Genomic DNA, 23446 nt, shown 5'->3' on the forward strand with positions numbered 1-23446 from the left:
TGAATATCTTTGGCTCAGAGACTCCATTACTGGGAGTATACTACAATATTAATAATAGCTAGTATTTCCTTATCCCCTATGTGGTGGTGCTAAGTGCTTTACAGATATTGTCACATTTAACCCTCACTACTACTCTGAGAGGTAGGTACTATTATTATCCCCATTTACAGATAAGGAAACTGAGACAGACAAAGGTTAAGTGATTTGCTTACTCACACAGCTAGGAAGTATGACATCATTATTACAGGGAAAAGGAAGGGAATCAGCATTTATTAAGTGTCTGATATGTTTCAGGTGCTGTGCTGAGTGCCTTATAAATATTTTATCATTTGATCTTCACAACTATCTGGGAGATAGGTGTTATTATTATCCCCATTTTAGAGATAGGGAAACTAAAGTAGCCCGAGGTTGTGACTTGCCTAGAATCCCACAGTTAATAAATGTCCACAGCTGAATTTGACCTAGAATCTTCCTAACTTCAGGCCCAGCACTCTATCCATTGTGTCACCTTGCTGCCAACTACAAGAAAGGAAGAGACAAAATGAAAGGCCCCATACACACCAAAATATTTATTACTGCACTTTTGAAAGGAGCAGTGAACTGGAAATAAAGTTGATACTCACTGATTGGGAAATAGGTCTATAAACTGCAGCACTCAAATATAATGAAATACTAATGCACCCTAAGAAAAGATGAATATAAATAGTACAGGATGGTCCAGGAAGATGTATAATGCATTTATAGAAAGTGAAGCAAGCAGGACCAGGACAATAATATATACAATGAAGAAGGAAGGAAGGAAGGAAGGAAGGAAGGAAGGAAGGAAGGAAGGAAGGAAGGAAGGAAGGAAGGAAGGAAGGAAGGAAGGAAGGAAGGAAGGAAGGAAGGAAGGAGGGAGGGAGGGAGGGAGGGAGGGAGGGAGGGAAGGAAGGAAGGAAGGAAGGAAGGAAGGAAGGAAGGAAGGAAGGAAGGAAGGAAGGAAGGAAGGAAGGAAGGAAGGAAGGGGAGGGAAGGAAGGAAGGGAGAGAGGGAAGGAGAAGGAAGGAGGGAGGGAGGGAAGCAAGAAAGCATACATTTATCATGTGCTAAGCACATTACAAAGATTAACTCATTTGAGTCTCACAACAACTCTGAGAGGTAGGTTATTATCCTCATTTTATAGATGCAGAAACCAAGGCACACAGGAGTAAAGTGACTTGCCCAGGTTCATATAGTTAGTAAGTATGCAGCTGTATTTGAACTCAGGACTTACTGACTCAAGGCCCCACATTCTATCAATTGTAGCACTTAGCTGCCTCTGGCAACAACAGTCAAAACTGAATGGCATGTAATTAAAATGAGCAGGCTTGGCATTGAACAAGAGACATGAGAATGCACCTCTTCACTTCTCTGCAGAGGAGGGGAATGACTAAAGTTGGAACATAGCATATATCATTGGGTTTTATTAATGTATTACTTAGTTTCACTAAACTGTTTACCCCCTTTGTTTTTATTTATTTTATTTTTGGTGAGGCAACTGGGCTTAAGTGACTTGCCCAGGGTCACACGGCTAGTAAATGTCAAGGGTCTGAGGCCAGATTTGAACTCAGGTCCTTCTGAATCCAGGGATGGTGCTCTATCCACTGTGCCACCTAGCTGCCCCCACCCCTCTTTATTTTTAATTCTTTATAATAAGGATGGATCTCTGAGTGAGAAAGGTGGAAGGCTATATTGGAAAATGATATAAAAATAAGAGATCAATAAAACATTTAGAAATTAAATCATTTATCAATAACCTTAATGAGAATAGTATCAATTAAGTGCTAAGATGAGAAAGTAGGCTACAAGAGGCCGAGAAGTGAGAACAAAAAGCAAGTATGGGCAATGAATGTAAGGAGCTGTTTCTACTTTGATAATGGAGGGGAGACAATAAGCAGGAGAGAAACTATGGATCAGCAAAGGTGTGATATACAATATGGAAGGCGGCCCTTGAACAGTCTCCAAGGATACAGGAGATACTACAAGGCAGAGGTAAGAAGTGGGGGAAGAGGGCAACTAAGGCATGAGGGGCACAGAGACAAAGGATATGAAGAGAAACAAGAAGGTCTTTTTGTTTGGACTCCAGAGTATGGGAAGGGGAGTGATGTGTGATAAAGTTAGGGAGACAGGTTGGGGTCAGGTTGTGAAGGACTTTCAAAGTCACAAGAATATATGCTATATAAAGTCACTGAAGTTTACTGAGTAGGGGATTGAGATAAGCAGAGGAGACTGAGTTCATGCCAATAGCCTCTCTTTTCTCAGTCAAGTATGAGTCTGTTCCCAGCTGAAAGGGGAGGAAGGGAGGGTTAGAGGAGAGAAGGGTCAGAATGTCCTCTAAGCCTGCTTTTCTGTCACCCTTCCTTGAAACTGTTTCCTGTGTCCCTGTGGCTAAATAACTCATCACCTAATAGTTAAGTTGTAATGCCCTTCTCTCAGTTATCTGGGCAGTCCGCCATTAAGATCACATTCTCAATACCAGAGAACAGATTTTTTTTTTAATTTAATTTTAAGTGATGTAACAGAGCACATGCTTAATCATTTAAGTGAGATTAACTGGGCATTGTCCCTCATGTATGGATGTGTTTTCTGTGTTGTTGTTTTTTAAGATAAAAAGCGAATTCGTCAGGCTCTCAAACTAGCAATAATGGTATGTGTTACACAGAGATAAAGTTTAAAGTAGGACACTAGGTGCCGGAGCAGTGCCCATCTGAAATGTATAGTTTTCTTGGAATCATCTTCTATTATTAAACGTGTAGAATTAACAGGGAAGGAGTGAGCTGTGGGCAGGAAGAGGAATAATGGTGCCAGCCTGACATCAGAGGTCTTTGGAACTCGGCTACATATTAAAAGATGACTACAAGGCTGACATTTGAGCCTGCAAGAGGTAGAAGAGGCAAAGGAGAATGTGGTGTAAGTCAGTTTTCTGAGCATGATTCAAGCAGAGATCTACCTTCTTACACATTTCAATATAGCCAAACTCTTCTGAATGCCCCTAGAGAAATTCTCAACTAGGATTTCAGGATAAAGCTAGAAGACTGTTGCTGCAAGAGAAAAAAACTGGGATCCCCCAACTAGCGAGCACCCAGCCTCATCTTCTGTGTCTACAAAGACTCAGGTGTATCAGATTCTTGCAGCAAACCATGATGCCTGTGAGCTCCTAAGAGATGAGGAGGGTTATGATGGGAGATTATTGAGATAAAGGGATGATGGTATTACTGCAGCTCCACTGGCTGAGCTAGAAAAACATTAACAAGATGGAGTCAAAGAGTAAGCCTGGAAGGAACAGGAACAAAAGGATGAAGATGGAAAAGAATTGAAGTGGAAACTCTCCTTAAACTTCCTGGCCTATTCCAGCCTCAAGCCACCTTCAAAATAAAGAGAAGGTAGGATGATGATGACTTTAAGAAATGTGCTAACGGCATAGGGGAGCTGAAAAGGGAGACAAGATTTATAAATTATATCCTTCCATCAGAATTTCACAAAAAGTTCATGGAGAAATATGTTCAGGTGGTATTGTTGAACATGCTTAATTATTAAAAGACTCAAGAGAACTCAAAGGGTCATTCTGACTTCAGTTTGGTAGGATTTTCTTCCTCTGCTCTTGATGGCTCATAGATTTCCTGACTTTTAAAATCCCAAATACCTCGAGCTGGGAATTGGTTTAACCTTCTTCCTACAATCTAAATTTATAATTTAGGCCAGTTTATTCTGTGAATATTTACAGCTGATGTACTCTTTTTTCTTGTAAATGTTAGGGCATGGAGAAATCTAGTTTTCGATAAGGATTTTAACTGCCTAAATTGAAAAAAAAAATTAACAGGAAAGCAGTATTGAGTAAAAAGGCATATGTTTTAAAAACAAGAGTAGTGCAACCTCAGAATAGTAATTTTTATTTTTTTTCTTTTTAATTATATATTATTTTCCTGTAGTCTCTGAAATGCAGGAGAAGTATCAGAGAAGCTACCAGGAAATGACAAGAATTCCATATCCAGCACAGGAAGCACTGGTCAACAAGAAGATCCTAGTCTCAATAACTCATGCTGTAGCTCTAAAGAAGCATGTATAGGAAGCTAAATGTGATCGAAATGAAGATCTTTTAGAGGCTGAGGGCTATTTTTTGTGTGTGCTCTATTACTCCCACCAACTCATTTCTGTAACTTCTAATGAGAGTGAGAGCAAGAGAGAGGGAGAGAGAGAAACAGCGACGAATTGAGGAAATAAGGGATTCAGTAACTCCTTTTCCATTTATAGAACTACAATCTCTCTTGACAATTCTATCACCTTTATAAGAAAAAAACGTAAGGAGCTGTTAGTGTGCCCCTAGGCACTATCCAGAAAGTCCAGCAAATATGCCGTGAATTGAAGCTCAAAGAGAAAAAGCTAGTGACAACGTTTAATTGTGCTCCTGCTATTAAAGGGTATGTTCAGGGGCAGCCAGGTGGCTCAGTGGATAAAACACCGGCTCTGGATTCAGGAAGACCTGAGTTCAAATCTGTCCTCAGCCACTTGACACTTACTAGCTGTGTGACCCTGGGCAAGTCACTTAACCCTCACTGCCCCACCAAAAAAGAGGGTATGTTCAGTCGGTCAGTTAAGAGGAATTTATTATGGGCTTACTATGTGCTACGTACTATGTTAAGGACTGGAAATACAAATACAAGCAAAAAGAAAAATAGCCCCCATCCTCAAGGAGTTTAAATTCTCCTTAGGGGAAGATGACACATTAAAGTGGATGGGAGAAGGAGGTGCCCAGGAAGAGATATGGTAGTATAGGATGGAGAATGAGAGATGGTTGTTCTGGGGCCTTCCATACAATGGAGCTTCCTAATAATAGCTAATGTTTATCTAGCACCTTAATGTTTGTAAAGGGATATACAAACATCTCTTTTGATCCTCATGATAACCTTGGAAAGGAGGTCCTATTATTATCCCCATTTTTACAGATGAGGTTCAATGGCTTGGAAGGATGACAAAACATCTTCCCCATATAATCTCATCTGAATATCACAACAATACTATGACATATGTAGTGACAAGGGAAAACTGTGGCTCAACAAAGGGAAAGGATTTGCACAAGGTCACAGATGTAGTAAATAGCACATCTAAGTCTCATAACCAGACACTCCAATTCCAAATACAAGATTTCTTCCATTTGAACACTGTGTCTTGCTACATAAATGATCTGAGGACTGGAGCAAAGGAGTGATCAGGATGGAGTTTTGTTATATGTTTTTCTATTACAAGAAAGCAATGAACTATTGAATTCAAAAGCAAATTCAATAACATAAATAATTTCAGAATAAAACTGGTCCATATTAGAGGCATATGATCGAATACAGAATAGAATGCTTGGCCTGAAGTCAGAAAGGCCTGAGTTCAAATCTGCTGTTCAGAGACTAGCTGTGAGACTAGGAAAATCATTTAACTTCTGTCTGCTTCCATTTCCTTGAATGTAAAATGGAGATAATAATAGCACTGACCTTGCAGGGTTGCTGTGAGGATCAAATGAAATAGTATTTGTTAAAAAGTGCTCAACACATAGCAGTCCCCATATAAATGCTTATTCCCTTCCCCATAATGATTTTCTGGAAAAGATCAATAAAATTATTTTTTAAAAAAGATTATAATGTCCAGCAGTCTTTGTGGCATCAATATTGAAAAAGAAGTGAGAGAGAGGATACAGAATTTACAAAGCATCTTACTCTTTAATAAAATCACTCAGTCCATGATCAGCAGATACCAGCCTATCTTCCCTTTTATTTTCTGATAACATGACAGAAGTAGAAATGAACAATGAAGGCATCACTATAAGGATCCCCCACACCCAGGCTGGAAGTAGTTTATAAAGCAAATGTATCTATGGCATCCACGGCACACAAGATTGTCTACAACCATCCTTGAGGAAACCAACCAACAGGCAGCCCCATTTAGCTGAAGCAATCCATGACTACAAGGATTTTAATAGTAAATGAGGGCAGCAAAACTCACAGAAGAATGTGCTGAAATCATCTTCTAACCAAGGACAGCTTGGAAGGTCAGAAGGAGGGAGCTGCTGTGCTGATACAGAAGTCAGGCACAACCCCACAGTCACCCTGACACAGATCCAGTCCCAGGAAGGCCTCACCAGAGAAGGAGACCCCCAGAGCCTCTGAATCAGCTGAAGCACCAGTGTCATCTGGAACTAAGCTCACAGTCTGGTGAGTGGGCTGAGCCCTGGGCAGGGGGGAGACTACAGGGATAGACCTTAGCTGGTGCTAAGGCAGAACTTGGATTTTACACCCCTACTGAGAACCAGGAGGTAGGCTCAAGTAGCAATGGCCCAGGTGGGGGAGGGGCACAGGCTCATCTGAGCTAAGAACCACAACACACAAAGCTGGTTGATTAGCAAGTTGGTCCGGGGTCATCTAAGGACCAGGGAACAGGTCGGGCAAGTGAAGAACCTGATCCTCCTTAAATCATACCACCTGGGACTTCGGATACTGCAGCCTGGAAACAGTGCCCCACTTTAAGGAGCTAAAAGTCTAGTAAAAGAAAGGCAAGATGAGCCGACTGAGAAAGGTGAGGACCATAGAAAGTTTCTTCAGTAACAAGGAAGACCAAGGGGCACCCTCAGAGGAAGAGGTCAACATCAGGGCCCCTATATCTAAAGCTTCCAAGAAAAATATTTATTGGTCTCAGGCCATAGAGGTGCTCAAAAAGGACTTTGAAGATAAAGTTAGAGAGGTAGAGGAAAAAATGGAAAGAGAAATGAGGCTGATGCAGGAAAGACATGAGAAAAAAGTCAACAGCTTGAAAAATCAAATGGAAAAGGCCCTCTGATGAAAATAATTGCCTAAGAATTAGGATTGAACAAATGGAAGCCAGTGACTTTATGAGAAACCAAGACACAATAAAGCAAATCCAAATGAATAAAAAAATAGAGGGCAATGTGAAATATCTTCTGGGAAAAACTGCTGACCTGGAAAATAGGTCCAGGAGAGATAATCTGAAAATTATTGGTCTACCTGAAAACCATGATCAAGGAAAGAGCTTAGACAACATCTTCCAAGATATTCTCAGGGAAAATTGCCCTGAAATTCTAGAAGAAGAAGCTAAAATAGAAATTGAAAGAATCCACCGATCACCTCCAGAAAGAGATCCCCAAAAGAAAACTCCTAGGAATATTATAGCCAAATTCCAGAGCTCTCAGGTCAAGGAGAAAATATTGCAAGCTGCCAAAAAGAAAGAATTCAAGTACTGTGGAGCCCCAGTCAGAATAGCACAAGATCTAGCAGCTTCTACGTTAAAGGACCAGAGGGCATGGAATATGATATTCCAAAAGGCAAAGGAAATGGGATTACAACCAAGAATCACCTACCCAGCAAAACTCAGTATTATCTTTCAGCGGGAAAAAATGGGACTTTAATGAAAAAGAAGACTTTCAGATATTTGTGATGAAAAGACCTGAACTGAATGGCAAATTTGACTTTCAAATACAAGACCCTAGAGAACCATAAAAAAATTGGAGCTGGAGGACATTCCTGGGGTTGTACAGTGGGCGACTGTCTTGTGTCTGAGGCCAGGTTTTGGCTGGGATCCCCTGGGTCCAGGGGTGATGATTTGTCCACTGTGTGGCTTAGCTAGATGATAGCATCTTTAGGGTTAAATTGAGGGGTGAAGGGAATTCATTGGGGGAGGGGGAAAAGCAGAAGTGAAATCCTACATGAAAGTAACAGGAAAAGGCTTATGGAGTGAGAGAAGAGATGGGAGAGGAGCAGGGCAGTAAATGAATTTTACACTCATCAGAAAAGGCTCAAAGATCTTAAACTCATCAGAGCTGCCTCAAGGAGGGACTAACAGACACACCCAACTGGGTGGAGTAATCTATTTAATCTGGGCAGTAAATGAGCCTAACATTCATCAAAATTGGCTCAAAGACCTCAATCTCATTAGAATTGGCTCAAGGAGGGAATAATGTACACACTCAATTGGGTGGAGTAATCTCTATAACCTTGCAGGAAAATAGGAGGGGAAGGGGATAAAGAGAGAGGGGCAAAAGAAGGAAGGGCAGAGTGGGGGAAGAGGACAGACAGAAGTAAATCCCTTTTGAAGAGTGATAGGATGAAAGAAGATGGATAATAGAATAAATATCATGGGGAAGGGAATAGGATGGAAGGGCAACAGTTAACAATAGTAATCATGAAAAGAGAAAAGGGGGAAAAATTGTACAAAAAAAATATTTATAGCAACTCTTGGTGGAGGCTAAGAATTGAGAATCAAGGGAATGTCCATCAATTGAGGAATGATGGAAAAAGCTGTGTTATATGATTGTAGTGGAATGGTCTTGTGCTACAGGAAATGACAAACAGGATGATCCCTGAAAAACCTGGAAAGACTAATGAACATTGATGTATAGTGAAGTGAGCAGAGCTGAAAGGACATTGTGCGTAGTGACAGCAGTATTGTTCAATGAGCAATTGTGAATGACTTAACTACTTTCAGCAGAGCAATGATCCAAGAAATCCCAAGGAACTAATGAGGAAGGTTACTATGCACCCCTATAGAAAGAACTGATAAAAAAAGAACACTTGTGGATTGTACAGATATAACCTGATTGCGATCTTGTGGAGGGGGGAGGAAAGGGAGGGAGGGAGAAAAATTTGGAACTCTAAATCTTATGAAAATGAATGTTGAAAACTACCCTTACATATAACTGGAAAATAAAATACATGTTTGTTGCTAAAACAAACAAACAAAAATAGTAAATGAAGAAGGCATTTTCTGAATTAAAAACAACAACAACACTTAATGGCTAAGAGAGAAATGAGCAATTTGATGAAGTTAAAAGGTATTCTAATGTTCATTGTCAGTATTCTGCAATATCAAGGGCTTGTCAATACCATTATTTGTGGAAAAGAAACTGGCTGCAACCCAAAAACCTGTGGAGCTTACTGGGGCTGTGCAAACCTCCAAGCAGAAGGGCATACTAGATGTTCTGCAAGCTGCCCACTCCACCAAAGTACGACTGGACAGGCACAAGGCACTCCAATTAGACAACATGTGGCCCCCCTCATTTCACTGAGAACACTTGCATTCTCCTTGACAGAAAACAAACCATTTGTAGAATGAAAACCTACAGGGACAATTCAATGACAAAACTCGCTGGTCAATGAAAGAACATGTTAGAAACAGGAACTTAATGGAACAAGGTATGTAGTGAACCTCATGGAGCAGACAGACAAGAAGCATGAAAGATAAGAAATATTCAATAAAGTCAAAGCACTCCGCATTTCCTAAATGCCTACTGTGTGTGCATAAGGGAGGCTTACAGAGAATAGCTAAGATATAGTACCTGGCCTCATGAAATTGACAGTGTGATAGAGACATAAGATACCCAAGTAAACAACTGTCCTTCATGACATCACATGATTAATGCATTGGAAAGGTACAGCAGAGGACAGCATGTATGGTCTGAGAGAGGGTCATTACCAATCAGAGGATCCAAGAAAGCTTTATTGCAAAATAGAATTTGAGTTGGCCTTTGAGGGTGGATAGGAATTTTAACAGAGAAAGAGGAGGGAAGCTATTCCAGTCATATTAAAAGCATGAGCAAAAGCACAGAGAGAGGAGAGTATAGTAACACTGGTGTGTTTGAGGATAGGGGGTGATTGTGTCTGAATTTCAATCTATAGAGAACAAGAAGTCACTGAAGATTTTTGAGAAGAATAGCAACACAACCAGGTGTACGGGAAAGAGAAATTTTTCTAGCAATGTTCTGAAGGGAGGATTGAAAGGCTGTAGGAGGGTGTAGGCTGGAAGACCTGAAGGCAGTCAAGTAACAATGAAGGCCTTATTGGTACTTATTAATCTATCAATAGGTCAAGTGTGTGGGTGGCAGAGGTAAGACAAGCAACAAGAAGAAGAAAAGACAAGTTATGAAGATGTAATCGATGGGATATGGTAATTGACTGGATGTGAAAAGTGAGGAGGAAGGTATCCTCAGAGATAACACCTAGATTAGGAACATGGTGGCCACAAAGCCAAGAAATAGTGAAGTCAGGAGTATAGCAGGTTTTGAGGGAAAGATCAGAATTTGGTTTTAGTCATTTGGCCTTGAGGGAAGCATTCCAGCAGATGTAAATATATGGAAACGTGAGGAAGAAAAAAATAGTGACAGAGACAGAGAAAGAAGTGTTAGAACATCATAAGAAAACAAATCAGTTATGTTGTCCACATATGTAGCTATAAGGAGTAAGCAATTATCAAGTGCATCAAAGGCTAAAGAGGTGAAGTCTAAAGACAAATGATATTTGGCTAAATAATTATGAAGTCATCGGTGATGCTTTAGAAGAGTGGGAGGTACAGAAACCCAAATTCAAGATGGTAAGGAGAGTATGGAAGAAGAGGTATCAAATATAGATACTTTTTTCAGGAGGCAACTGGTATAAACAAAGTTTTCAAGAAATCTAGGAGTGAAGAGATAGATGAAGATGAGATTGTTATCTGTGTAGAGTAATAACTGTTGATAAAAAAAAAGCCTTTAGAATGGGAAGGGGCCAGAATCTGCAAAGGAGCATCCTTGATCCAGCACTCTCTCTCTCATCTTTCATATCCAATCTATTGTCAAGGCCAGTTGATTTTACTATTCTAACATCTCTTGAATATGTTCCCTTCTCCCCTCTGACACTGCCAGGTATAGTCCCTCATCTTCTCATGCCTGGGCTACTGAAATAGGGAGCTAGGTTGTAATCAGGAAGAACTGAGTTTAAATCCAGCCTCAGATACTTATTAGTTGTGTTACCCTAGACAAGTCACTTAACCTCTGCATGCCTCAGTTTTCTCAGCTGTAAAATGGGTATAATAAACAACACTTAGCTCTCAGGATTGTTGTGAGGATCTATACACATACTTATTACTTTCCCTCCACTACCACCCTTTCAATAGCCTCTGCTATTTGGTCTCTCTGTCATAAATCTCTCCTCTATCCAGTCCCCCTCCCCCAATTACTTTCATTCATTCATTCATTCATTTGTTCATTGGGCAAAGTAAAATGAAACTTTCCTAGTAAAAATACCTTGGGGAAGGAGTTAGCTCTTGGCTGAAGGAAAATCAAAATATTAATAAAACACTATGTTGAATACTAAAAATAGCCAAGGTACTGACTTTTTAAAACACTTCTAAACCCTCACAGACTTTCTACCTTGGCTGCATTTTCACAAGCCACATCAGAACATTTTAATGATGGAAATCAATGAAAGCAAACTATGCATCAGCACAAAATGGGAAAATGACTTTAAGATGATCACTTAAAACATGATGTAAAAAATGTATCAAGAATAGATTTCACCGTGTCCCTCTACTTGTTATCAAAAACTTTCTCATTAGGAATGATTTGAAATTTCACAAGTTGGTATAAAGGTGGGTGTCTCCGTGAGCTTTTAAAAACAAGTTACAATAGATGTAATAAGTTGCTAGGAAACTAAGCAGCAAGTGCTCAAACTTTAATGATTTTTAAAATTCATCGACTGATTGGATCAGACTATGCTCCAAATTACAATTTCTTCCCGTAAAATACATTTTAAATACATCTTTTGGAATTATATGTTGTTTCTATTAAATCTTTTTATTTGTTTGTTTTTTGGTTTTTTCTTTGTTTCTATTAAATATTACAAAACTGCTTTTAACTTTCCATTCATCATCTTTTCCAAATCATCATAACAGATTCCAATGTAAGGATGGAAAGGAGACTTTACAGTCTTGTATCTCCTTCTCAGGTAGGCCAACAGCAAGCACTGATCTCTGTTTTTCAGTCCTTTAATGGTGGCAGACAGCAGCTCTAACCCACCTCCCTATGGCAAAATCCTGTAGCATCAAGTTATTCTACCAGATAAGCAGAGTTAGACAGAAGGTTTTCCTAATATTGACATTTATATAATATGTTAGCGAAAACATTTTAAACACATTATCTCATTTAAAACTAAAGCAATGGGAATCCTTTCCTGATGTCTACCTCCTCAGCTGCTCATGCCCTCTCCCCTACTTTGTAATGATTTGTATCATATATTTTTCAGTATAGCTATATATATATACACATATATATATACATATACATATATATATACATACACACATATGTATGTATATATGTGTGTGTATGTGTGTGTATATACACACATATATGTTGTCTTCCCCAATAGAAGGAAAGCTATCTGAGAGTAGGATTTGTTTCACTTTTTAAAAATTATCACCTCCATTTTCTCCTTGAGGCTCACAAAGTTTGAATCAAGAAAATAGCAGGCTCTAAGACCAGGTGACTTATTGTATTTGTGTTATGAGGGAGAATGATGCACCCAGGGTAACATGGAAGTTATAAACCTGGGACACTGGGGAAGTTACAAACCTGGGGAGACTTTGAAAGAAATAGGAACATTTAGAAGAGGGCTGAGTTTGGGGCTGAAGATAGTTCAATTTTGGGACAATATTGAATTTGAGATGTCTCCAGGATATGCAGCTTGAAATACACAGTAAATGATGATGACATAGGACTGAAGCTCAGAGACAGCAAGGGTTAGAATCCTCTACACAGGACTATAGATTAAAGATTTACACCTTGAAAGGACCTGAAAACAGAGGTCATTAAGTTCAACCCCCTGCTTCACAAATGAAGCAATTGAATCTTAGAGAGGTTAAGTAACTTGCCCATGGTCACACAGCAAGAATCAGAGGTGGTATGTGAATTCAGGTCATCCTTACTCTAGCTATAAGAGAGAGAGAGAGAGAGAGAGAGAGAGAGAGAGAGAGAGAGAGAGAGAGAGAGAGAAAGAGAAAGAATGTGTATAGGGAGAACACAGAAGCAGACCATGGATAGATTCTTGTTGTTTTTTGTCCTTTGTTCTCAAAGAGGACCATGAAATCAGGGTGGTCATGACTTGCACTGAATTGGAATTAAGTGAGGGAGGGCTGTGCAAAGTTACCAACATCACTCTCTCCTCCAGAGCCATCTGGGTCCAATGGCAAGATATACATCAGGAGGACTGGAAATGGCCCTAGATGTTTTAAGGCAATTGGGGTTAAGTGACTTGCCTAAGGTCACACAGCTAGTAAGTGTCTGAGGTGAGATTTGAACTCAGGTACTCCTGACTCCAGGGCCAGTGCTTTATCCACTTCACCATCTAGCTGCCCCAGACAGATTCTAAGAAAGAGGAGACAGGCAGAAAGAGAACCAGGAGAACAGTGACATGAAAATTAAGATAGGAGTAGATATCTAGTAGTAGAAGGTAGTGGTTAATGGGGCCCAGTGCAGCAAAGAAGTCAAGAAGAAGGAATAAGAAAAGACCATAAAATATTGCCATGTTGGTACTACTATATTAAACTTATTTTTTTAAAGAGAGATTGTTGGCAACCTTGGAGAGAACAATTTCAATGGGTGAGGTCAGAAGGTAGATTGCAAAAGGTCAAAGAATGAATGAGAAGAGAGAAAGTGGAAGTGATGGAGGTGGATACCTTTATTTTCTAGGAGTTTGGCTGAGAAAGAAAGGAGAGAGATATGGGATTGTAGTTTGAGAGGAAGTTGGGGTCTAGAGAGGTGTCTTTTTTAAGGATAGAGGAAACTCAGGCATACTTAAAGGAAGAAGAAAGGCAACCAGTAAACGTGAAGATGTGTGATGCGGTAATCTGATGGATTTACCCAGAGACACATAGCTATTAAGTGTCTGAAGGCAGAGTGAAAACCACACTTTCCTGATTCCAAGCCAACTACTCTATCCACTGTGCCAATGTAACTTTTCAAAACACTGTCTTGCTCCCTTTGTTCCTACTATTCAAATCTAAATCTAATTCACAGTCCTTCTATCTTAAGATATATGTAAAGAGGGATCAGTGCTATTTGTCCAAGTGGCTAATTGTCTTTTTATGTGCATATCACCTCCCCTAATAGAGAGCTCTTAGAGGGCACAGACTGTTGTCCTAGCATAGTCTCTGACACACAATAATGGTTAATAAAAACTTAATTACTTGAAGTTATTTAACTTCCATGAGTTGATGTCTTGCATGCTTCTTTTGCTAATAATATTTTAATAATAATGTTGTATTTATCTACAACAAAATCATTTTCAAGTTGTTCATTCCTCTTAGGACCCGCTCCATTCACAAAGTGTGTATGTGTGTATTTTAGCAAATGTATTTTGAGGGGGTGGTGGGCCAGGGAGAATGGAGGTTGTTTGTAGAATTCTCAAACTACGTTTGAACACTTGGGATTAATACAGCTTGTAAAAGCTCTAAGTGCTACCACTTGAAAAATGATACATCAACAGGCCTAATCGCACTGAAGCTAAAATCCTGAAAGGAGGAAAAAGTGGGTGATCGTTACAGTTTAAGGCAGAGAAGCAAAGAGAAATGGAGGAGGTAGAAACGATCAAGCAACAATGCTTGATGAGGTAAAACACTGTGTAAGAACCAATTTTTTTTTCAGCAGAATTTGAGCATTTCACTTTCCAGAATTCACTACCTGAAAATTCTCTGATCATTTCCAGCCCAGTCATTTTAAAAGAGAGATGAAGGAGGCTCAAGGAGGGGAAGCGGTTATCCAAGTTAACTTTAGCACAAGAATCCAGAATGCCAATGTCTTCTCCCTCTTGTTTTCTCCACCAAATGATCCAACGTTTTGTAGCTCCAGTTGGTTTGAGTATTTTTTTCTGTTTGGCTGGCTAATTTGAGTAATACTGGTTCAAATGGACTCTTAGAAACCTCCAAAAAGATCACCAATTCGTTTTTACGAGGGGATGAGGAGAGGCTGGCTAAAGATAAATTATTTCAGACACATTGTGGGGGATGGGAAGGAAGACTTACTAGAGCCACAACAAATAATCCCAGGAGGGTGGAGGGAGTATTAAAATAAGAGAAAACTCAATAACTCTCATGTTTTATTCAAACAAATTTTGGGCTGTCTTTAAAAAATATGCCCTATCAGGATTTGGAAAGATTTTTTTAATTGGCCAAAGACCAATCAATAAAATGAAATGGTTGAACTAGATGATTTCTAAATTTCTTTCCAACTCTAATTCTTGTCATTTGGCACTTGGCTTTAACAAATAGTGGCCCTAGGATTTTTGACAATCTTGCTTTTTAGTGTGGAAAAAACTCACATATTTTCTAGAACTACAAGCACTAAGTTACTAGGAGGGTTTAGGATCTTCAGTTCCAGAAGCTAGGTGTTAAAAACAAGATGGGGGGCAGCTAGGTGGCACAGTGTATAAAGCACCAGCCCTGAATTCAGGAGGACCTGAGTTCAAATCCTGCTTCAGACACTTGCTAGCTGTGTGACCCTGGGCAAGTCACTTAACCCTCATTGCTCCACAAGCAAAAAAAAAAACCCAACATATAAACAAGAACCATAATATCGACAGACATTTATTAACTCTCTAAAAGGGACAAATCATGACACAACTTGTGGCAATGCCATCACTGATGAAAATATAAGTAGTTTGTTAATATGTATGTCTGTGTGACTATGTGCAAATACATGTGCATATGTTATTGTTTCATTTTAGTCATGTATGACTGTGAAACTATTTGGGGTTTTCTTGGCAAAGATAGTAGTTTGTCATTTCTTTCTCTAGCTCATTTTACAGATGAGGAAACTGAGGCAAACTGGGTTAAGTTACTTGCCCAGGGTCACACAGCTAGGATGTGTCTGAGGCTACATTTGAACTCAGGTCTTCCTGACTCCAGGGCTAGCACTTTATCTACTGCACCACCTAGGTGCCCACACATGCCTACCACTTTGAGTGAGGGCAAGAACAGCTCTACTCTGCCCTTTCTTGGTAAGCCACCATATCTGGAGGATTCCAGTCAGTCCTGGGTGCCTCACTGGGGGAAAAACAGACAACCTCTGGTCTCTTCAGAAAGGAAGAAGGCAAATCAGATGTTAAGAGAGGCATCCTAATTAGCAACTCTGCTGAAGGAATTTTTTGGGGGGAGCAATGTTTATCCCAGACAAGACCTAGAGGAAGATAAAAGCTATCTTGAAGCATTTTCAGGGTTGTCATATGTAAGGAACATTGGCCTTTTTCTGCCTGGCTTCACAAGATAAATGAGAATTCTGAAGAGAAGAAGCATATTCAGCCTCCATATCAGGAAGGACTTCTTAATAATAAAACCAAGAGAAAAGGAAGAATGAGCAGCTTTTGAGGTCTGCCTCACCCTACTGGAGGTCTTTAAGCTGAGGCGAGATGACCATTTGTTGAGGATATTGGAGAAGGTGATTTTAGTCAAGTACAATGTGGTCTGCTGGGCCTTCAAGGTCCCTTCCAGGTCTTAAATTAAAAAAAGGAAAATGGAGATTGTTGGAAGGGCTTTGATCCAGTGGTATCACTGTGAGGTGAGAGCAAAGAAAGAAGGAAGGACCCATCTATACAAAATTATTTACAGCAACACTTTTTGCTGCAGCAAAGACCTGGAAAATAAGTGGGAAATGGCTGGATAAATTATGGTATGCGCATGTAATGGAATATTATAGCAGTGTAAGAAATGATGAAAGGGACGAATAAATCTGGAAAGACTTGTATGAGCTGATGCAGAATGAAGAGAACAGAAAAAGGCAAGTAATTTGTACAATGATTATAATAATGTAAAGGGTAACTTTGAAAGTCTAAGAACTCCGATTAACAGAATGACCAATCGAGCTTGGAGAAGACTGATGGATGATGAATCATGCTTCTCACCAGGGAAGTGATGAACTGCCAAGAGAGAATGAGATGTGCATTTTTAGACTCAGCCAGAGAGTGGATTGGTTTTCCTTGACTATGTTGAGTTGGCATGAAGGAGAGCTTTTATTTTTGTAGGATTAGAGATAGAAAAAAAAGAGATTGCAAAGAGCATCAATAACATAATTTAAAAATACATAGACAAACAAGGAAGAGCATTCAGAAGGGGCCATAGACAAGCAGGGCAGTGTTGGCATTACCATGTTAAATGTAATATACACTTTAAAAAGAAGCTGTAGGGGGCAGCTAGGTGGCACAGTGAATAGAGCACTGGCCTTGGAGTCAGGAGGACCTGAGTTCAAATCTGACCTCAGATACTTGACACTTACTAGCTGTGTGACGCTGGGCAATTCACTTAACCCCAATTGCCTCAGCACCCCCCCTAAAAAAAAGCTGTACGTAATAGATTCATGGCTTCACATACAATCCCTCTTTTCTGTCCTTTTTATTTGGAAATATTTTTATTTCCTTCTATTTATTGAGCGAACGATAAATAAAAAACAATTTTTGGAAAAATGTATCTTTGGAAAGGGAAAAGAAAACAAAAATATTATAGAAACCTCAAGATGTCAGACAGAGATATTGCTTGAAATGTGAAGCCTGAGAGCAGGCAACTATTCCTCTAGATACCTAGAAATAAATTTGAAAATATTTTAAAATTCAGGTTTGTCAAGCATCTGCTAACCACAGTCCCCTCAACACAAACACGTCCATTAAGTCAGCAGCTGTGTGATCAATCCACATATTCCCAGAGCCACCTGGAAAGAATGCAAATTGTACAACCTTCTTCTGAAGAGAAAATAAATAAAGTGTCTCTGCTGCATTTCTACCCTCTCCGTAATCATAAAAGTTAACAACCCTGTCAAGGGAGATCAAGATAAAGAATTATATTTGTAATACTTTTAAAAATTATAATCAGCCTTAACTTTCACTTTAAGTATTTTGTAGGTTGGGAAAGTCAGGGTGGGGGGCATATGATTTCCTGGGGAATTTTACATTATCGTCATCACCAAAATGTGCAGGTGCTGCTCAATGAAAGGCAACATGGCATTGAATATAAGCAGCTAGTTTTAGAGTTAAGGATACCCAAGTTCAAGTTATGACTCTGACATATACTGGCTGTGGTAGAGGAAGTTTTCACACTGGGAGTCCCTAATCCCACTAAACTCAGAGTTCTATCATGATGAAAGATGCTCTCCATATTTAGAAAAAAAGAACGGTGGCATCTAAATGCAGATTGAACCATACTGTTTCTACTTTTTTTATCTTTTTTGAGGTTTTTCCCTTTTGTTCTGATTCTTCTTTCACAACATGACTAATGTGGAAATGTGTTTAATGTGAATGTACATATATATCCTATATCAGATTGCTTTCTGTCTTGGGGAGGAGGAGGGAAGTGAGAGAGAAAATTTTGGAGCTAGAAATCTTATAAAAATGAATGTTGAAAACTATCTTTATGTAACTGGAAAAAATACTATTAAGATTGAAAAAAATAAAAATAAAAATAGGTCCAGTCCAAAACACAGGGTGGGCCAAAAGTCATGGAGTTTGATGCTTTAATAACTTTTTGAAAATGATTTTTTCTTTATTACATACACACACATATACATATTTCCTATATATACTATATATGATGCTATGGTATTCTAAATTAAAAACAAAAACATAAAGGCATTATTAAAAACTGAAACCCCTTGGTGACTTTGTGACTTTTGGCCCATCCTATATATGCTAGAACTAGAAACTGCATAAAAGTAAATGATAAAAAAATCTCTCAAGAATTCAAGGATCTTACATCTTTATTTTTTTTAAAAAAGAGATACAATAAACTGATAAAAACAATGTTCCTTATCTTTCTACTATATATATATGTATGTATGTATGTGTATATATATAAATAAATGCTAAAAAGAAATTCTACGGAATTGCATCAAATCTAAGTAATCTACAAACTCAGTCTATAATGTGGACATTAAAATTTTAAAGTCAACTTTTAAAAAAATGAAGACAATCAAAGAAACATGAAGAAAGAACAATGATGAACTAAAAGGAAGGGTTAAATATGAGGCTTAATGTATCATTCAAATATCACAGGACTCTTATTCCCCCTAAGTCAGACCCTTCCACCCTTACTTTACCCCCTGCCATTTAAAAAAAAAAACATGGTTTCATAAACATGAAACAGCTAAATAAAGTCCAAGATGAATCCAGATTTCATGTTAGTAATATACAAATATGCTCACTGGAAAACTGATTCAAGCCTATGTCTATTGGTTGTCAAAGTCTCTTACAGACTTACTGGGTCAACATGACAGGACAGAGAGTCTTTTACCATTATGCTGTGATTACTGGCACTAATTAATGTGCCAGTTTACAAAAATGTGTTGTCATTCATGGTAAACAAGGGACCTCGTAATAAAACAAAACTATTTCCAAAGAAACCTGTATACAAAATACTACAAGATTTGGGGCATATAAAAATGTTCTACAAAGTCATCATTAAATGATTATCACATGCCACAATAAAGAATAGAAAGCCACAACATCTATTCAGAGATATTCGAAAACACTTGACAGGGGTGGGGGAAATAGATTTTGAAAGTGAGTAGGGTAATTAGAAAGAGAAAAAAAGTGAAAAGAGCAAACAGTTAACACCAGATACCATGTAAATGAAAAAAAAATCAATGAAGCTAAAGAGTAAAGCACTTATATTCTCTGCTCTCTTGTAATGTCTTAGTTACTTGACCAAAACATCTAAATGTACTGGTGAAGAAGCAATGCCAAAGAAAGCTCAAATTATTACCACTAGTTCACATATTCAGTCTGACAAATGTTTACTAATCATGTACCATGTGCAAGGCTCTGTACTGCCTTTAGAGCTGGAATGAGACTTTAGGTCTCCTGCTAAGTGCCGAGACAATCAAAACTAGGTGTTCACTTCAACAACTTACTGTGCTGATTTCTGGCTGGGAAAATTGTTTAGCAGAAAGGCGATTTTAGAATAAGGAAAGAAATGAGGATGGTCCAGAAGGAGCCGATATTTCAGAAAGGAATTAGGGTTGCAAATAAACAAGATTAAAGAAGAATACCACCGTTTTTCCCAAAGGAAATTTGTCAGAGTGTGTTTCATCAAAAACTACTTTACCATTGAAAATGAAAATGAAAATAAGTACTGCACAAGAAAGGTCTACTTTAGATAGAGGGAAGTAGCCATCTGGAATCCATTCCCTAGAGGTTTTACAAGATGAGCATCTAAGTAGGTTCAAGAAAAGTTGGGATAACCCTTATTGAGACAGGCTGGGTTTGGAAGAGGGAGTTAGGGTCATCATACATGAGTTGTCCCCAACTCTTTGAGGTTGATGTCACAGAGGTGACCTACAAGGCACTGTCACAAAACCTCTTGGGCTGGAAGATTTACTGGTCTGACCCTGTATAGCATTTATAAGATTTTATGTTGTTAATTGAGTTACAGAAGTAACTCAGCCAGAGGGTTAACATATGGCCATTAGACGGTGTAGGAGTCTTTTCCTTATCCAAGGACAGCCAAGTATTTGCTATTCTTTCTCTGCACACACTAATTGCTATTAAACAAAAACTCCTCACCTCTAAAACTATAATTATAATTAAGACGCTACATACATACTTGCAATAACCTTTCGATTGGACTACTTCCAACGAGCCATGTGTTCAAAAGAAAAGTGAAAACCTATGTTTTGACTATAAAGGTTATACCCTAATTATATTTTTCACACTTTGTATTTTATCATTTTAAAAATATGTTATTGCAAATTAAGCTAATGGCATCCATCCTTTTTTAGTATTTCCTAATATGCTACCTAGTATTCTCACACTGGTCTTTCTTTAAAAAGGGGGAAATAAATTCTGGTGCTATTCCAAATGTTAGTACTGTCTAAAAAGAAAGGTAATACATGTTCAGGAAACAATCTAAAATGCTGTCTTTTCTTCCTCACACTTTGCACCATTTACAAAAGTCCAGATACTTCTAAAGGAAGATATCCCTGCATGTGGGATAAATGGTGACATTGGCCAAATGTTTATCTTGAGCCTGTTTTTGTTCTCTCTTTACCCTCCCTTCTTTGGCAGGCACGGCCATTTTGATGCCTTCAACAATCATCTATTAGGCAGCATTCCCAAATATACCATATAACTATGTCTAATGCTCATTATGTTTCAGTGGAAAGAAAACTGGGGATAGAACCCAAGAACATAAGATCAAATCTGGACTCAGCTCCTTATGGGTGAATTATTTCACCTCTCTGGGCCTCAATTTCTTTCTCTGTAAAAAGGGTTAGGGGAGAAGGACTGCACTAAATGACTCCTAAGCCCTCTGATGCCTTTAAAACTATGATTATATAAAATCCTCAGATCCTTTTTATTAATATGAACTTTATCAAACATGAATATTTTCTCCCATAAAGAACAGAAAAAGAGGACTATATGTGAAACCGTGGATCTCCCTTATTACCACAACACACACTCTCTCTCTCTCTCTCTCTCTCTCTCTCTCTATATATATATATATATATATATATATACATATATATATATACACACACACACACACACACACACACACACACACACACACACACACACACACACACACACATTTACCTGCTGAACTTGCTGCAGTTCTCTTCCTTGTATTTTTTAAATGATTCATCCACACTTCCTTTTCTTTTTAGTTAACACTATCATTCCCCTCTGTCTGGCCTGACCTCTAAGTAGTCTCCTCCCCCACATAAAAGCCCTCTCTTGTAATTAATCAGCATAGCCAATCAGAATGAAGCCCCCATTTGCCACAAGTTCACTCTCTGGGAGTCCCAACTGGTCACTGCTCTATTCTAGTTCTTTCATCTTTGACAGTTGTCTCCCTGTGTTTAAATGCCCTGCCAGCAGTTTCTATTCATCGCATCCCAAATTCAGCTCATGATTACTCTGGTAAATTCATACTTTTCTGTTTCTGTTAATGAATGTAGTTGGAAGGAACCTTAGATATCATCAAACATGCTCATTTTCAGATAACGAGAGTGAAAACCAGAAGTACTAAGAGCCTCCTTTCAGGTGACACAGCTCTTTTGGAACCGAATTACAAGAAGATGCCAGGTTTCCTGGATCGCAAGCCACTGTTCTTTTCCAAAACACTGCAGTGCAAATCTTTGAGTTTTCAATCATCAAAGTGGGAGGCTTGAGCACAGACATTCAGGAAGTGCCGCCTTCATTTAGTTCTCATCTTAGCATGCCTTCTTTCAGAAGTATCTATACATTAGTAAGTGGCGCATAGCACACAGAAGAAAACACAATTATCTGCTGGATAATTGCAAAAAAGCATGAAAACAACTTAAAATGAAGTGATGCTGATGTGGGAGTAGGTTTTGGAAAACTGAAAACGTGACCATTTCTCAATGATGTTGTGAAACATTATCTAACAGGGCCAAATAACAAGTTCCTTTTGTTATCTCTCCAAATGAGTCAGAAATGAAACAACTATCTCACAGATAATCAAGCAGATAAACAAGTGACTCTTTTCTTCTGGTGCTTTCATACAAAGACTGGGCAAATTTAATTTGGGGATGCAAAAACACACAATTATGATTATATTGTGGTGGACATCATGCCTGGCTTCAACTTGCCTGCTGTTTCCTGCGTCACCATTAATGAGAAGAAAGCTTGGTGCCTGCATGGCTGGAATATTTCTTCTAAATTATGTTGATTAAGTATGTTGTACCCACAGCACTGGTTGAAATTGTTTGCTTTCCTCTTAGCATTTTAATTTAGAGCTTTCTAAATGCAAATGTAAGGAGGAAAAAAAGGGTTCAGAACAGGAGACAGTCACTAGAATTCTGTCTTTTACATATTTCCAGTATATTAGTAGCATTAATTATTGTATTAACAGGATATTTACGGAGGGGCTGCCCATGTGGCCCTTCATATACTTTATAAATATAAATGCTGTCTATAAGTTCCCTCTGTTGGATTTTGATTAAACTGAATTGCAATTACCCTATATAAAAAGATCAAATGTTATAACTGACATTCCAGGCACTGAAAATGGTAAACTAACTTCCCCAAATGACCTATGGGAACTGTATGAGAATCCTAGTCTCCAGAGGTTCAGGCTCCAAATGTCTCATGTTGAGTAGGTAATGCAGTGGAGAGAATTTAGAAGAAAGAGGACTCTCAGGTACTGCGTGGGTGTGAGCCTGAGAAGCAGTCATTTAACATCTAAAAGTCTTGGTTTCCTCATTTGTAAAAATGGAGACAAAAATAGCACCTACCTCATAGTGCTGAGAGAATCAAATGTAATAATACCAGCACTTAGCACAATGCTTTACACTTAATAAATGTTTACTGACTGATGACATAAATAAATCTGTAATCTTTAAACTGCTACATAAATGTTATTTATTAATAGTAACTTTTATGGTTGAAAAGTGTCCAGTCCTACCTTTTCTAAAAAAATAATGCCTTTGCCATGCCCTAAAGTTTTCTACTACCTTTTTTTCAATAAGCAAGCCCAAACCCCACTCTCATTATACCAAGGAAATCTATCTGACAAGTTCTCTGCATTCCCAAATTAGGTTACCAATTCTAAATGGATTGGGGTGGAAATTAAGTCAGAGGAGAGGGGGGATGGAAAGGAGCTATGTTGGAGCCTCCTGGAA

The 23446-nt window shown here is 38.6% G+C and overlaps 1 protein-coding gene and 1 pseudogene across 4 annotated transcripts in view; one reads left to right on the plus strand and one right to left on the minus strand.

Annotated features, from left to right (window-relative positions):
- Nucleotides 1-23446, minus strand: part of DIAPH2 (diaphanous related formin 2) — a 908274-nt gene that overhangs the window by 546577 nt on the left and 338251 nt on the right. The window lies entirely within an intron of this gene.
- On the plus strand, nt 2869-21973 carry LOC122733492 (annotated as a pseudogene).

Source organism: Dromiciops gliroides, chromosome X, assembly GCF_019393635.1.
Source record: "Dromiciops gliroides isolate mDroGli1 chromosome X, mDroGli1.pri, whole genome shotgun sequence".
Taxonomy (NCBI): Eukaryota; Metazoa; Chordata; class Mammalia; order Microbiotheria; family Microbiotheriidae; genus Dromiciops; species Dromiciops gliroides.